Here is a 16,608-nt window from a genome sequence, read left to right as displayed (position 1 = left end):
TAATGTTATGATATTTGGAGATGGGGGCCCCTGGGAGGGAAGTAGGGTTTGATCAGTTCATAAGGTTGAGGTCCTCATCATGGAATCAGTACCCTTATAGGAAGAGACACCAGCAAGCTTGCACTCAAGCCCACCCCTCTCCCCATCCTTCACCATGTGAGGACACAGTGAGAAGACGCGTCTGCAAGCCAGGAAGAAGGCTGTCACAGAACCCAACCATAGAAAAAAAAAAAAAAAAAAAGAACCCAACCATAATGACACCCTGATCTCAGACTTCCAGCCTCAAGAATATGATAATTCTATTTTTTATTGTTTAAGCCAATCACTATACGGTATAGGAGCCCAAGCAGACTTAGCAGACTAAGATGCCTTCTCTTCCTTTGAGGTCCTGGAGCCATTGTCTTGTTTTGCATTGTTTCTTTGGCTGTACCATAGTCTGCCTTATATTCTTAGGTATTTTAGAAATGGATCTAGACTCTCTGTTATCTTAGTATTTTGAAGTCAGGAGCCATGTTCTTAAATCCTGCTACCTTCACCAATAGTTAAAAAGTGCCATATTTTTTTTTTCATCATTCAGTTAATAAATATTTATCAAGTAGCCCCTATACACCCACTGTGTTTGTAAACCCTCGGGAATACAAAGCTAATAAACATACTGTCCCTAAGCTCAAGAAGCTCACAGCATAGCAGCAGAGCAGACGAGACAAGTCCATAAACCTAACAAGCACCGTGAGCACAGATCTAGTGGCATGTGGAGGCACGTGGACACACAAAGGGAGGAGTTTTTACCTGGAAGCACAGATGTGCCAAGGAGACTTCTCAGGTGAGGCAGCATTTAAGTGGCAGCTTAGAAAACAGAGCTCTACAGATAAGGAGAAGAAAGAGGCTTTCATTCCAGGGAGGAGGAACAGCATGATGGTGAGTATAGGGTATGTTGCGGGAAAGCCGGAGTCTGGCTAAGGGCTATGTGCAGGGTGGGAAAAGAAGTGAATGAGTGCCACAAAAAAAAAAAAAAAAAAAAAGTGAAGGAGTGCTGGAAGTGTAGAGAAATACAGCTAGACAGGCAGGCTGGGCCCAAATCATGAAGGGTCCTGATTCTTAAGTGAAATACAAAGAAGTTTCTACTTAATATTTTAGATCTTACATTGCTCTCAGGGATTTTTTTTAAGCAGGGAAGTAAGTGATCCGATTTGTAATTTGGAAAAGTATGTCTAGAAAAAAGATAGTATCAGAAGTAGAGATTGCAGACTAAAGGAGAACAGTGAGGTGGTTTTAAGAATCCAGCCAGGAGGGAGGAACAAGGAAAGAAACAGAGAGAATGGAGAGGAGGAAATTGTGATGGAATCACCTGAATTTGAAACCAGATGTTTGTAATTCAAAGACCACTGTTATGTGACTCTTCACTAACATGTTCTGTTGCCCTGAACAAGCGTAACAAGCCAACCAAAGATTGGAGGTGTATCTTGAGTGCAGGACAAAGAAAGCAGGTGCACCTGAGAAGTGAAGGGTCACGGGACCTGGAATACCAGTGAGTGCGTCATGTAGGGGTTTTCTCATGGATCCAAATGGGTGCAGGAAGGAGGGAAGATAGATTTCGGGAATAGCAAGGACTCATGGCAAATGAGGCTACAGAACCGGTTGCAATGAGCAAAAGAAAGCAGAAAGGGACTTCCAGATTGAGGACTTCAAACACTGAGTAGTTTTATATGTGGCAAGGCCCACCGTATGGCCCTTTGTGATGAAACGAATTCATTAATGTGAAAAAAAGGTGGAAGGGTTTTTTTTTTTTAAGATTTTATTTATCTACTTGACAGAGATGACACACACAAGTGGGGGGAACAGCAGAGGCAGAGGAAAGAGCACACTCCTTATTGAAAAGGGAGCCCAACACGGGGCGCGATCCCAGGGTCCTCGGATCATGACCTGAGCCAAAGGCAGACGCTTCACCAGCTGAGCCACCCAGGCACCCCAAAGGTGAAAGAAATTTTTAAAAGATTTTATTTATTTATTTGAGAAAGACAGTGAGAGAGAGAGATCGAACGTGCACACAAGCAGGAGGAGCTCCCCTTGTCCCCACTGAGCAAGGAGCCCAGGGCTTGATCCCAGGACCCTGAGATCATGACTTGAGCCAAAAGCAAATGCTTAACTGACTAAGCCACTCAGGCCCCCCTAGAAGAGATTATTTTAAGGAACTGAGATGTTCAGTTGTTAAATAGGTCATCACAGAGGATACTGAAGTCAGGATAATGGTATGGCCTGGGGAAAAGAGGCAGCCTGCAGGAAAAACACCACAGTCAGGGAAGGCTTCAGAGGCACACCGATGAAGTTCTGACTGGCTAAAAGAGCTGCTTCAGAAGTGCCATGAAAGCTGCAGAACAAAGGTCTGAAAGCATAAGGGGGCACCAGGAAAATGCAAATCCTTCCTTCTGACCCTAGCAAACCTGTAGTGACAAGCCTAGGATGCTGCTGCCAAGTGCAAGCCTAGGAGAGCCAATATTCCAGAATCTACCGCCTCTGAGATTCATCCAAACACTCCACAATGTCCACTAGTGTGCCCTGCTACATCCTTGACATCTTCTTAAAATGTCCCCTAGTGAAGCATAGCTGTCTTCATTTTAAGGTAAGTTTTTTGTTTTTGTTTTCTTGGCTGCCACTCCTCATGTGTCTTCCATTGCCACCCCAGATCATCCTTTCCCCTCCGTCCTGAATAAAACTCCTGATGTTTGTTTCATACTATACCCCCTTCCTTCTTCATTGCCATCAACAACCTACATCTTAGTTATTTCCCATGGCTTGAATTTTCTTCTTGGCTCCCAATATTCTTCTCCACAATTTCTTTGCTCATTCTTGATGAATTCAACATGTCTGTGATGAATGATCCATCACCCAAGATTTTCGGTTCCTTGAACTCCTTACCTCCACTCTTCAGCCACTCAATCCCATGGTCACATTCTGGACCTTATCACCTCCAGAAATTGCACCTGTATTTGGTCTTTGTATCTGTAATTTTTATTTCAAATATGTTGTCATGCATGATCCTAACCCTCCAGTTCACTACTCAGTACCTTTGTTTTCACAATTCTCCAGCACCCTAGAGATGTCAATCAATGGACTCCACCACCTTCTTCTTACTATCCATTATCTAGTCCTGGGTTCATATTCCTACTTGTCAGGCCTAGATTCTATTACTCATCATTACAAACTCCCCCAGGCCCCTGCTTGCAAAGAACCTCAGCTTTCTTCTCCTCTCCCTCCTTTGTAACCATGAGCCTCATCCTAGTCCTGAATAAACCTTGCAGCCCACCTTTTCTGTGTCTGCACCCAAGTAGCTGGATGTGGATGGGAGAAAACATGCAAAGTAGTTGACCCATCAGTGTTGCCCAAAAAACCTACCGTGTGTCTTTAGTAGACTCACATTGCCTTCTGCTATGCAATATTCCATACCTCTTTCACTCTCTTCAGCTCTATAATACTCCAATTTAACTCATAGCTGATGACCTTGCTTTATACCCTAAGAAAATATGAACCATGAAATCTGCCTATCCCAGACCTACCAACTTAGTCACACATGTAGTCATCCTCTTTTCTCTTGGTACAATGGGGAAGTATCCCTTTTTTGTAAAAGGATTATTGTATCCACCCTCTTTTTCCTTTTCAAGGACTTGGCTCCTTTAGTTATCCAATATTATTCCATTTGTCTAATTTGAATTAGTGTATATCATATTCTGTGCATCTCTCACTTTTTAAAAGATTTTATTTATTTATTTTAGAGAGAGGGAGAGAGAGAGCACAAGCAGGGAGAGGGACAGAGGGAGAGAGAGAGAGAGAGAGAGAGAGAGAAAGAATCCTAAGCAGACTCCACACTGAGCATAGAGTCCAACACCGGGCTTGATTCCAGGACCCTGAGATCATGACCTGAGCCAAATTCAAGAGTCAGATGCTTAACCAGCTGAGCCACCTAGGCACCCCTCATTTTGTTAAATTACAACACACAAGCATGCACACCAACACACATATTCCCACATCTATTGCCAGGTCCTAACTCATTCTTCTTCTCCACTTCAAAACTAAATTTCTAGAAAAAACTGTCTACAGAGGCAATCTCTACTTCATCTCCCATGTACTCTGTTACCCCCTACCTACCATCCTCTATCCCAGTTCTCCACTGAAACTGCCCTTGTCAAGATCATCAAGAACCTATGGAAATGTCTCTCTAGGCTGAAACACTAGGTGACTTAGTCAGTTCCATCAATGTATATACCATCTAAATGTTGATGAATCCCATACTGCAGCTCCAGTTTAGATCATTTCTTTCAGCTCCAGAGTTGCCTTTTTTATTGCCTAGTTGATACCTTCCCTCGGATATCTCGCAGACTTCTAAAACAACTCCCAAGTGCTCTTTCCCCACCTGAGTCTTCCCCTTCTCAGTAAATGGTACCATTGCCCATTCAATTCACAAGCCAGAAACCTTGTGGCTTCATTGCCTCATGCTTCACACCAATCAGTACTCTGCCTGCTTGTAGTTTAAGTGTATGTAGTACCTGTGCTCTCGACTCACGTCCATTGCAAGTAGAGCCTCTTCATCTCTGTCCTAAGTGATAACATTTACTATCTGCTTCTTTCACATCTTCTCTTCCTCATCCCATTCTCTACTTGCCTATCAGGCTGATATCCTTAGGATAAGAACGAAGTCCTTCTTCTGCCTTGGATCCCTATTCCTACTGCAAGATTCTTTCTCCACATTTCTTTGACTACCTCTTGAGACCATTCTCATCATATTCACTGAACTCCAGTCACAGTGTTCTTTCAGTTTCTAGAACAGATTATGCTACACCACACTTCAGGATCCTTATCCATATTGTCTTTTCTCCCCAGAATCCTCTTTTTTACCTCCTGTAAGTGGCCAGATTTTTTTCTCATGTCATGTATCTTGGCTTTTGAAAGAACAAAACATTAATCTTCAATTTTATAGATTTTAAGAAACATGTACCACAAGGTTTTAATCAAGACAAGAATGCAGAGTGAATGCCAAGGAGGAGGAAGAAAATAATTGGGCATAATAGACAAAATTAATCAAAGCTTATCATATATTTGAGTGCTATCACTTGACTGACTGGATAACAGAGACGCAGGCAGGAACAAGATAAAACTTAGAAGGGGGCCACAGAAAGGGAAGAAATGTGCGGACTGAGGATGCCTTCACTCAGGGAAGTTCCACCTTATAATAAAAACAAGGATGATTGCCAGGGAAGGTAGAAGCTGGTAAATGAGCAAAAGAACGGCTGGTATTACTGATTAATGTTGGAATTTCATCTAGAACTTTAGTGTAGACTAATAGCTTCTTTCCAAGCATCAGGAGAGAACCACCAGGCGGAGGTGTGTATACATGCCACAGTTGGATACTAGTTGAGGATATGACCCGTGGAGCATTATCCCCCTGGCTGGGGGTGTCGGACGGGTAGATGGAATCCACAAACAACAGAGGGAATGGGTAGGTTAAAGGAAAAACATTTAAACCCATCTCAGAAAAATAAATAAATGTTAAAAAGTAAACGCTACCCCAGAGGAATTGCTCACTAAGTAGCTGTGCAGCCCCTTAAGTCCTTAGCACAATGAAGATCCTCAGTAATTCTGAGAAAACAATTTTTAAGAAATAATGCAACTAAAGTTTCAAAATTAAAGTGGTATGGTTCTAGGTTCTAGGAAGCCACACCTCAAATCCACCTTTTCTCCAAAGAAATAGCAAAGTAGAAAAAACAATTGCTCTGGATATTTGACATTGCTTAGTTTTTCACTTTTCATGCTAACAATCTTTTACAGAGATACAATATACACAGAGTCACATATGAAGGTCTCCCATGCACAGCTCCATGAATAGGTACTCATCCTTTGTCATGGCTACTCAGCTCAAGACAATAATGCAATACCAATATTTCTATTGGCTTCAAAGTGAGCAACCTTGTGCTAGGTAATACCCATTATGAGTGCCCTCCTCCATCTACAGTCTAAGGAACTAAGGTACTTTTGGTATGACTGAGTTAATGCCTGGAATAGAAAAGCCATTTTCACTGAAGTTATCTTTACAATGTCAAAAACCTAATAGATATCATTCTTTTCTCAAAGAAGTACCAGCCATGGTAGCTCTCTATGTAGTAGAAAATAAGAAAAACTTTATTATGCTTTGGAGAGTACTTTGTGACCCTGCTTCTCTGAATGGGATTTACCCAAGTTATTCTGTTCCTGAAAGCCACTAATAGCCCCAGCTCTACTAGTTTGCTTTTCCCTGTGTCCCCCCAGAGGGATGTATGTTCGGTCCTGTCAGGTGTGAAATCAGAGGGACCAGAGCCTAAAAAAAAAAAAAAAATCTGTTATTAACACTGCTTTTGCTTTTGTGTATCTCACCCTAGTGGGATGGTCTGTGGTTTCCATGGCAATAATATCTGGCAACAATGCTGGGCAGCCTTCCAGGAACTGGGGTTGGAAGCTGTGAGGCTAAAATACGTCTGTCAGAGGTAATGAAGAGTTCTCTGTGTAAACATTTCTATCTGACTGCTCTGCTCAGCCACCTGCACAGGTCCAGAAGGTAATGAGTATGATGCAAGGGTAGGGATCTGAGGATGGGAGTGTCAGCCTGAAACTAATATATCACATATCATATAGACCATCTTTATTGCATGTATCGTGATAGAGCCAAGATTCCCACCCAAATGGATGGCTTATTTATAATAAATTAAAAGCTGATGCTGGGTGACCTCTGGAAGCTTCGCAAAAGACTTGCAACAATTCTCAGATTCAGCTTTAAAAGCTGAATTCCTTGTATTTGTACTCCCTGCCATCTCTAATAAGTTGCTTTCCTCATTTTTTCTATTTGTGTTAATGCTATCACCATTTTCCTGAGCATCCGAAGCTTCATCTGGAGCCTTTAACCCATTCTTCTAATTGAGCCAACAAATCCTATCAGCCTTTCCTTCCTATTTTTTCTATTAGCCATTTATATAAATGTATTTATTGTGCATTCACTCATTTTAAATATACCAATGATGCAACAAAGAACAAAATAGGAAAAAAAAAAGAAGTTTGGTTTCTGTGGACAGACTTAGAGCACAGAATCAGGCAAGAGCCAGGATTCTGTATTGTGACAACTCAAGTCAGATTTCTGCTCACTAGACTAGGATTCTTTCCTGCTATAAACATCAAGTGATACGCTGCCCATCTCTTTCATGTCTATGGACGTATTATGTATTAGCCACCATTGAAGGTCCTTTTAGGCTTAACTATTCTGGTTGCCATTATGTCCCTATTGCTATTAACTCTTTCTACTCTGTTGATGCCTTATTTCTGGAAGTAAGTACTAGTACTTGGCCTCTGCCACTATAGGATCCCTTCATAATCTCATCTCTGCCATAATGGCATCATCCTCACGTTCCCAGCCTGCAGAGGCAACTCCCACTGAGCTTTTCTAGAATACAGGTGCTCTATTCACTTGTTAATTTTTCAATGTCTTCATGAAGTGAGTGTCTCATGGGATCACCAAAGGACATCTACCACAGAAGAGGCTCTCAATATCTAGATATTCATGGTAACATGTTTTGTGGCAAGTAGCCTCTCCCTGGCTACTTCAGGGTCCTTAGTGGCAGGGATGGAGGCTATGGGAGAGCTTATCAACTTGCATTACCACTCTCCAAAGCTGACCTGGCAATTGCTATTGCTGAGTGTCTAACCTGCTGATAGCAGAGACCAAAACTGAGCCCACTGACATGCTATTATTTGCAGGGAAGCTAGAGCACCACCTATTAGTAGATTACTTATGTTGCAGCTCTTCCTCATAGGGTCAAACCACTTCTGCTTATTAGAATATGTACTTTTTAGAGCATGAACTTCTCTTTCTTAACTTCAATGTTTTCCCAAACCAGTAACCTTGGACTTACATAATAATGTCTTATCCACCATCATGGTATCCCACACAACACTGCTTCTAACTGAGGAGCTTATTTCATGACAAAAGTAGCATAGCAATGGGCCCATGCCCATGATTTCTACTCATCTTAACATGTAACACATCACCCAGAAATAGTTGCTCTGATCAAATGGTGAAGGCCAATTAAAGGCAAGTTAAGAAAGAAAACCCTGAAAGACTGGCATCCTATCTTGTAGATGAAATGTATGTTTTGAACCAGTGACCAATACATTGTACAATTTATCTAATGGCCAGAATCAAGGCGTAAAATTTGGGAATGGACTCTCCTACAGTTACACCTCATTATCGACTGAGATAATTTTTGTTTCCCATCTCTACGACTTTGAGCTTTGCTGGTTTAGCAGTCCTAGTTCCCAAGGAGAAATGATCCTGTTTAGGCTTATCTGACCATTTAGGGTTTCTCATGCTACTGAGCCAAAAGGCTCAAAAGAGTTTTATATAATGTTTAGGAAGATTGCTCCTCACAGGGGCAGAAAGAACTGTGTTGGGAAACTACAGTGTTCCATGGGCATCGCAAATACTTTGATGTGCGAAACTTGTGGAAAACTAAATCCCAATAAAAGCAAGACTCTGGGGATTCAGACTCTTAGGAATGAAGGCTTGGGTTGTGCTACCAGTAATGAATATTTGCCACCCAAGTTGCTATCTTAAGATGAAGGAAACATCAAATAGGTAGTGGAAAAGGAAGTTATAAGTATCAACCATGGTCTCCTGAACAATTATTTCTAGAAAAGTAGCTGTTATGAATATTTTCTACTTTGCATGTAATGTGTATTCTAAAGTTAAGTCATGTTTTTCCTTCCTCCTCCTTTCTCTTATATTTTACTTAAGTGTTACTACTCTTGGTTAAATCTATGACTTTGTCTTTGTGTTACAGAATATTCAAATAGATATGAATGTGATTGCTGTGGGAAATTTCCCTTTTAGGGAGAGGGTAATACAGTCTTCATTTGTATGAAAAAATAATTGCATCTTATGAGGCAGATGCACAAAACTCTTAGTTGTTGGAAGGATAGGTATGGATGCTGATTAGTTGAGGGGATTGACTGTACTGCTTATTTACTTATTTTCCCTGCCCCCCAGTCCCTTCTAGACTCTGTAACTATGGGCCTAGATTTGCATATTATGTTCCTCATACTAGCTTGCCAGTTGGCATTTTATTGGGTTCTGCTAATGGGAGGCCCTGTTAACAATGCTCCAGCACCACAGATGGTTGACTCCAGCCTCTGGCTTCTTCACTACTCCTGGCACCAGCTTTTCCATGCCCCTCCAGAGGTATCTGCAGCAGTGAGGTCTGAGATTCCTAGTGGTGCCAGTACTAACCATGCTATGCACCCTCTTCCACTGGGCTTGGCCCCCTTCCACAGTGTGCACCCACCAGATGATGCCCTCTCCCCAGAAGTCCAAGCGCCAGTAGGCCACACTCTGTCTTCAGAGGTTCAGCACTCACCTAACTCTACTCCTTCTCAAAATTATGAGCACCAACAGTGGGGGACAATAGGTTCTGGACAACCACCTCTTTCTTCTAGTCCCCCAGGCCTATAGATAGCTGACTCCTACGGTTACTAATACCACAGTTACTTCAGCATCTCTTCTTACATTGTGTAATTAATTACATCTACTTTTGTTTTAGGTGTCTAGTTTGTTAGGCTTTATGTTTTTTGTTTAGCTGCTTGCTTTCTGACTGGACCTTGCTTGATACAAGACGAGTAATAGGTCTGGAAGGAAAATTAACAGCCCCATTCATCCATTGTTACTCTGTTCATTAATCCCCTTCTCTTCTGCCCATTTGATATTTATTGAATACTTCTTAGACATTCTAGTAGGCTTTGGGGCTATAAAGGTCAAGCAGGTATGGTTCATCTCAGCCATCAGAGAACTTAAATTCTAGTGGAGGAAATGGAAGCGAGAGCAGCAGGAAAAAGAGAGCATTGTATATGATAGAAGAGCACTTACCTCAGTCAGGGGATTAGGAGGGATGGGAGGCAGTCAGCATATGCTTCTAGAAGCAGTGACATCTGAACAGAAACACTAAGTGTGAATAGGAATTAACAATACATAAAGTGGAGGCTGGGACAGAAAATGTTACAGCAACAAGTCTAAAGAAAAAATGTTGAAGAAAATGTGGCAAGTTTAGTAATTTGGTATCGATGGAACTTAGATTGCACAGTAGGGCAGGACAGAGCTTGAGGGGATGGAGGGAAAAGTCAAGAGACAGGCCAGGCAGGAGAACAGAGTTGGGCGAGTAGCAGGAGGTGGATCTGATGGCTCTTGTAAGCCTCATATTTTCTCTTTTTCCATACAGTGTTTAGTGTTGCACACAAAGAAGTCATCCTACCCATGGAAAAGGAATAGTATGATGGACTGAAGGTTTGTGTTCCCCCCAAATTCTTATGTTGAAACCCTAACCCCAGTGTAACTGTATTAAGAGGTAGGGCCTTTGGGATGTGATTAAGTCATGAGGGTGGAGCCCTCATGAAAGAGATTAGTACCCTGATGGAAGAGACCCAGAGAACACCCTCACTCTCTTTCCGCCCTGTGATTTGGTTACAGGAACCTGAACTAAGACAAGTGGAGTGAGCTGAGAGCCCCTTACCCAATTCTGCAGCCTCATTGCAAAGCCCCAATAATGACACTTCCTAAGTAAGTCTTTTCACCTTCAGGTTACTTGGTTTCCTCCCAAATGTGGCTCTCCACTCCAGTTTCCTCCTAGGTCTTTCTCTCCTTTCTCTTTCCCTTTCAGATTCTCCCTTTTCCTAATGCTGAGCAATTGTGTCCACTCTCAGCTCTGCCAGATGTGCATCATCCCCCCACCCCACCACCATCTTTGCTCATCCCGTTACCAAGGCCCAACCACCTTAGCAGGCAGTCAGATTACATGTGACAAAGAATATTTTGTGTTATAGAATGAAGACAGTGAATAAATAAGTATTAGAAGTGTGTTAGAAAGTTGTTTGAAGGGCAGGTCGGGTGGCTCAGTGGTTTATCGCTGCCTTCAGCCCAGGGCCTGATTCTGATGACCTGAGGTCAAGTCCCACGTCAGGCTCCCTGCATGGAGTCTGCTTCTCCCTCTGCCTGTGTCTCTGCCCACCCCACCCCAGACCCCGTGTGTCTCTCATGAATAAATAAATAAAATATTTAAGAAAAAGAAAGAAAGAAAGAAAGAAAGAAAGAAAGAAAGAAAGAAAGAAAGTTAGTTGTTTGAAGGGACTCCTGGGTGGCTCAGTGTCTGCCTTCGGCTCGGGGCGGGATCCTGGGATCCAGGATTGAGTCCTGCATCGGGCTCCCCACAGGGAACCTCCTTCTTCCTCTGCCTATGTCTGCCTCTGTGTGTGTGTGTCTCTCATGAATAAATAAATAAATACTTTAAAAAAAAAGAAAGAAAGAAAGAAAGAAGAAAGAAAGAAAGAAAGAAAGAAAGAGAAAGAAAGAAAGAAAGAAAGAAAGAAAGAAAGAAAGAAAGAAAGAAAGAAAGTTGTTTAAAGAAATATTGTGTAAAATAGCTACCTCTATAGGGGCCGTAGTAAAGTTGGTGATGGATGGAGGTACTCTTAATGACCTGGCAGGAATTCCCAAATCCAGGAAGAGTGTGAACCCATCTAATTACTATTTAGTAAAAATTTTTTAAACAGAATACAACCTAACTACCTTAAATGATTTTTAAATCCATTTTAAACGTAGCTTTTGAAGTTATAGGATTCTTTGACTTATATGAAGGATGTAGTCCATGTATAATTAAAATTTTGTTGATGAGAGTCTACCTCCCACTGATTGCCACATTTAAGCCACATGTGTATTCCCACACAAACTACACCCTGGCACCAATATTTAGATATTCTTATCACACCCTCAGAACACACAGCAGTCATTCTATCACTAGAAATCTGGAGCAAATACAGAAGTGCACAGCCATCCAGGCAGCATTACAAAGAAAATCGCCAAAATAAGATGCAAAATTATGTGCGTAGAAATAAATCCCTCTCTCTCATATGATTTCACTCTCAGACTCCTTCTTTCTGCATTATTATCAGATGTGATGGGATGCTGAGCAAGCATATTTTTGTATTTTCCAAAAATTCTACAATGCAAAAGTATACCTTTTATAATTATGTAGTAGAGCCTTGGCACGAGGCATGCAAACATCTGGGGCTATCTGGCAAACCTGTGGAGTCAGACTTCCACAAGAATCAAGAAGACTTCTCAGCGAAAACTTAGCATAAAACAGACAAGAATAAGTCTTGACCCAGCAAACCATGCTGGGCCATGGCCATTAGAAGCCATTAGAAGCCATGGTCATTAGAAGACAGACATGAGCTTGAGTACATGCTGCTGTGCTTTTTTAATTTTTTATTTATTTTTATTTATTTTTTATTTTTTGCATGTGTCTGTTAACTTTGGCTTCATATCTGAATTCTCTGAAGAAACTAATATCTCTGTGTTACTGAAATTCTTTATGACACTGGGGCACAAGTGTCATCCAGTTTCCTCAAACTGGGTATAGCCCAAAAGCAAATATTCTTCCCCCACTCACAATGCAACTGCTTTAGCTCCAGGAAGAATCTAGGAGAAGACTGTATTATCCAGCAAGATGATGTTGAGTCTGGAAGTCACAGAGATAGATGCTGATCTGGGAAGAGAAGTGACTCTGCAGAAGCAGTGGTTTTGCACAGTGATTCTCACAGAAGAGGTGAGACTGTCCATCAGGTGGGAAAGGTGCCAGGTGGACCCAGCAGAGGTGTCCAGAAGCAGTGTCAGATGCAGTGGTGTGCCTGGCAGACAAGGGAGAGAGTGCCAGGAGAAGACCAATGAACCCCCAAGCCACATGGGAACATATGAGACACTCCTTCAGGAATCCCAGGGAAAAAAAACCAGAAAGAGTTTTCAGGAGACTGGAGCCAAAGTTAGTGAAACACAAAGGTGAGGAAGTACATCCTCCAGTGTCTCACACAGGGTCAGGGTTCAAATCTTTTCTCATACCAGTGTGAGTGGGATTGTGAGTACAGCAGGTATAGAATATGATGGAAGATGAGAGAGACTCACAATTATAAATGTATCCACTAAACAGTGTTAAAATCTGCCGAGGACATTTCTGTCTGCTGTTCCTTGCTGTGCCCTCTATAGCAGTGATTCATCAAACCACGTGTAATGGATTCCTGGGATTTTACTGGAAACACCTCAGGGAGAAAGTGGAGGTCTATGGGAGGGGCTCAGGTGTGATTCCAGAATGATTTTGCTGGGGGAAAAAAAAAAAACCTTCTCAACCTAAGACAAAGTCACTGCTGCATGGCACTATAATTCTAGATAACTCATTCTCCAAAACAATAACCTTTAAAATATTTGAGGACACTTGTCACATCTCTGCTTCATCTCTTCTCCCGAGGCAAAACACCTCAGACATCTGCTTCTCAGATAAGGCGGTTCATCATGTCAGCTGCTTTCTTCCATCGCCCTCTGGTTAGTTAACCCGTGTCCTTTTGAATATGTGTGTGGCTGAATCAAAATTCAGACTTTGATGTGGGTTTTTTTTTTAAGTTTGTATAATCTACAATTAATTATATCTTACTCTAGAGCCCCTGCTCCTGATCCTAGGGAGGAAAATGAAACTTTCCAGATAAATCTATTTCTTCCCATTTAAAATTCTGCTGCAATACACATCTCTGGAACACTGATTACTCTTCCACGATTGGTTAGTAGGAGGATGATGTCAGTACACACTGAAGTCACTTTGGTTGATACATGATTTCTGCTAGGCAGGGATAGCCGACTTCGCATTGTAACCATCAGCAAGAAAGGAAAACCCTGTCGGCCTGATGGTTGTATAAGGAGGAGCCTTCTAATCTGCACCTGAAGAGAATTAAAAATTAAATTAAAAATTAAAATCTACTGAAGACTTGTGTGGACTATTGTTTGTTTGTTTTTAAGGAGTAGCTCCACCCGGACTCCCACCCCCCTCCCTTGCTCAGGACTCCAGCTCCGCCTGCTTTGTCTCAACACAACAAGGCTGTGCCTTTGCAGTAGTTTTTTCTCTGAATTTTTATTCCACGAGGCAGCCTGAAGCCACTGATCCACCTGTCTGCCTGGGCAGTCATGTTCACTCTGAAATACACACGATTGTTTTGTTAGCGCTCTGGTTTTGAGTGGTTTACCCCCAAACTTATTTTTCCTACAGATCTTGCTTTCCTTCCTGAGCAATGGAGAGGTTTTTCAGGCACAGATGCATGACGTTGTAACAGAAAGACCCATGTCTCATTCAGGTCAATATTCAATCAATTCAAAATTTAAACTCTCCGTATAAGGGTGTTTCTCTCCTCTGGAAGGAATCTCTACTCCTGGCCCCTTCCCTTCCTGGTCTGTAAGTTCAAAGACAGCTTTTGTATCCTAATGGCAGTGAAGATGGGGAAGGGCCTCCAAGCTCATCAGTGCTATCTCTGGACCATTACTCTCCTCTGTCAAGATGTCCTCTCTCACCTGGTTTCTGGTCCTTTTGGCTGGTGTAGGGTGCCCCCCCCCCCACCCCCGCCAGATGTTGTACAAGCACCCACTGCTGAAAAACCTAGCAACTTCCTATGGCCCTTAGTTGCAAAGTCCCAGCAGTAAGCTCTCTGCCATCTGACTGCAGACCTTGTCTGGTCTGTGGTCCTCCCAGACCTTCTCCATTCCCCTACTGGAAGAGGCAGGAATCTCTGGTTGCCCTGCTTAGTCTGTGAAGAACGTAGGCTCCCAGGACCACTAGCTCAGGTCCCTCCATCTGCATGCCTCCCTCCACCCTGATGCTCTTCTGCTCTGCACTGTGTCAAACAACAGCATGGCAGGAACCTTTGTAGTGTCTTCTCTTCCACCATCCCAAGATAGGCTTTCTCTTAGAGCGCTATGCTCACTCAGACTGCCACCATCACACTTGATATGCAAAGGGAAACATTTGAATGTTTGAAACCCCTTTTATGTCTCAAAAAAGTTTGATTTTCAAAATTATTGTCGCTTTATGTGCTTGAAAAAAGTCAAATTTGAGGGTTTTTTTTTTTTTTACCATCTTTCTAGGGTATTTTTCTTTCCCCTAAAATCATCAGTGATGACCAGTTTTGGGGTGGAAGAGCTCTGGGCTACCAAGAAACTTAGCAGCATCAGGAATCAAGATACTTTGGTTTGATATGTTTCAAAAGGGTTCCATGTGATGTCCATAGCGGAACATGGAGGTCTGACCACTGAGTTCCATGGGACTAGACTTGAGAGCAAGCTGGCCTCTATAAAGAGTATTTCTTTTGGATCATCTTGAGTCATGTGACTGAGTAAGGTAGCTTGTGGGGAAGGGGAGATGTGGGTCCCCAAGGCCCACACTAGACACTTTCTGAGCTAGGGATGCTTCTGGGATTACTCTATCTGCTATTTTCCTGGCCACAAGGCATCTGCCTCTGCTCTGGCTGTGGCCCTGGGGATCTACTACTTGTATTTGTTCTGTTAGCTTAGGCCTTCAAGTTCTTCTGTTCACAGGAGTTCCCTGCAACTGCCAAGCACAGGAAACAAATGACACAGTTGTCCTTGTTACAGAGGTGCCTAAGCCACCCCACATGTGGCACCATAGCCAAGGAACACTCAGCCCTTCACTAGGGAAGGCTGATACACCACTCACTAAAGGACCCAGCCAGCTCGCTCTGTTCCCCATGGAGCACCTTCTAGCATCTATGCCCGCTCCGTGCCTTTGCAACCTGACCGAATACTCACATGATCTGTTCTTTGTTTTTGATAAAGCTTCAAGAAGAGGGTTTTGACATCTAGAAAGGGATATGCCGAATGCAAACATACAATACTTAAAACTCTCTGCCCTTGTGTATAAATTCCACATTCTTCTACATCTATGGAGTCTAACGCATGGATGGTAAATAAACATGGAGAAGCCAATACAAAAGGATGGGAAAGATGGGGCAAAGGTTTATCCAGGCCTCTGAGCAAGCATGGAGGCTTTGTCTTCCACTCTTTGTAAATCGGCTTCCTGCAGTCAATTTTCTCCACTACCACCAGACGGTCATTTCACAGTGTAAATCCTGCCGCAGCTCACTCTTCTACTCAACACCGCCCGATGGCTTCTTATCACACAACATAATTAAATTCCTTACTCTGGCCTGTGAGGTCACACATCTTTTGACCCTGGCTTCTCTCTCAGACTGCATCACCTGCTCGTTATGCCCTGGCACACCGGCCTTCTGCTGTTCTGTGACCCACCGTGTTTGTTCCTGCCGCAAGGCCTCCACCCTTGATCTTGCCTCTTCCTGGACCACACTTCTCTCAAAACATCCTATTATCCACCTTCTTATTTTAAAGAAAAATTTGCACAATTTCCTTGGTTCATACAACCTTACTGTTCAGCAATTGTTTCATGTGGATGATAGGACAAATGAAATACCTATCATTTCCATGTAGTTAGGAGTTCAGTCCAAATAACATGTAAATATTTATGTCCTAACAATTTAATAGCCATTTGAAAACTATAATACACATAAATTGAAAGAAAAAAATCGGTATTTCATTTATAAACAACCAGAATGACTCACTGCATTAGTTTTAGTTTTCTAGGGCTGTTCCTAGGCCATTTTCCAAGGTCACAAATTCCCACACACTGGGCCACTTAAAACAAC

At 42.5% G+C, this 16,608-nt stretch overlaps 1 long non-coding RNA gene across 1 annotated transcript; it reads left to right on the top strand.

Moving 5' to 3' along the window:
- Positions 1 to 7,209: 7,209 nt before the first annotated feature.
- On the top strand, positions 7,210 to 10,837 carry LOC140616821 (uncharacterized). The gene is made up of 3 exons (XR_012017156.1): positions 7,210 to 7,344; positions 10,284 to 10,348; positions 10,532 to 10,837. It is a non-coding gene; the product is annotated as an uncharacterized lncRNA (long non-coding RNA).
- The last annotated feature ends 5,771 nt before the right edge of the window (positions 10,838 to 16,608 follow it).

This window comes from Canis lupus, chromosome 25 (assembly GCF_048164855.1).
Source record: "Canis lupus baileyi chromosome 25, mCanLup2.hap1, whole genome shotgun sequence".
Lineage (NCBI taxonomy): Eukaryota > Metazoa > Chordata > Mammalia > Carnivora > Canidae > Canis > Canis lupus.
Note: the sequence above shows the minus strand (reverse complement) of the source record. Positions and strands in the feature narration are given on the sequence as shown.